The following is an 882-nucleotide window of genomic DNA, read 5'->3' as shown; positions in this document are numbered from 1 at the left end:
CCATCCACTATTCACCAAAAGAAGAAGGAACATGAGACACACCCAATCCTTCCTTTACCTTCCTCTCATTTTCCTCATTAACCTCTTTGTAGCCCTTAAGACAAACAGAGCAATCAATAGAGAAATAAAAAGAGAGCACATACAGGAATCGCCAAAGAAAGAAAAATTCACTTTTGAGGTCTGTTGCATATCCACAAGCTCCATGCCTTGCACAAAAGTCGGAAAGAAGAAGGTAATGTGATACATATCATTTCAGTCTGTCTTAAAACTACCCCCAAAGCCTCTTAATCGAAACATCCGACAAAGAAGGTGACGTAAAACATATCATTTCAGTCTTTTCCCCATGATTCATCGTGTGGGTTTGTTTAAGCTCAACGTCTTCCATTATACAGTGTCTCCCTTCTGTCTCTTATTATATCTCTTCTATTTTTCCCCTTCCATTCTTGACTTATTCCATCTTTTCTTTTGGCCCTTCCGTATTTCATTACGCTGCTTTTCCGTTGACACGCATTCATCTCTCATTATGCCTCCCTCTTCACTTATTACATCTTCTCTTTTGGCCATCCCATCGCCCTCCCTCTCCCTCAAAAAACACACACACACACACACACACAAAGAGGCAAAGTCCCTCCCGCTCTCCTTCATTCACCATAATTTGCTCATGCTTTCATCTCTGTTCCTCCATTTGTTGTTGCGGCATAGCAGCTACACTTCTACCATAAATTAATGTGATAAAGACTGGATGTAAATGAATTCTTACTAAAGCACTCATACATTCTTCCTATGCAAATATTCTAAAAAGTATAAGCCTATTGAATATATTCTAAAATAGATATAGTACAAAAACAAAAAAAAAATTAGTTTATACCATATATTCTAAAA

Source organism: Asparagus officinalis, chromosome 5, assembly GCF_001876935.1.
Source record: "Asparagus officinalis chromosome 5, Aspof.V1, whole genome shotgun sequence".
In the NCBI taxonomy this organism is placed as follows: domain Eukaryota; kingdom Viridiplantae; phylum Streptophyta; class Magnoliopsida; order Asparagales; family Asparagaceae; genus Asparagus; species Asparagus officinalis.
The sequence above is the reverse complement of the archived record's forward strand: the minus strand, read 5'-3'. Positions refer to the sequence as shown.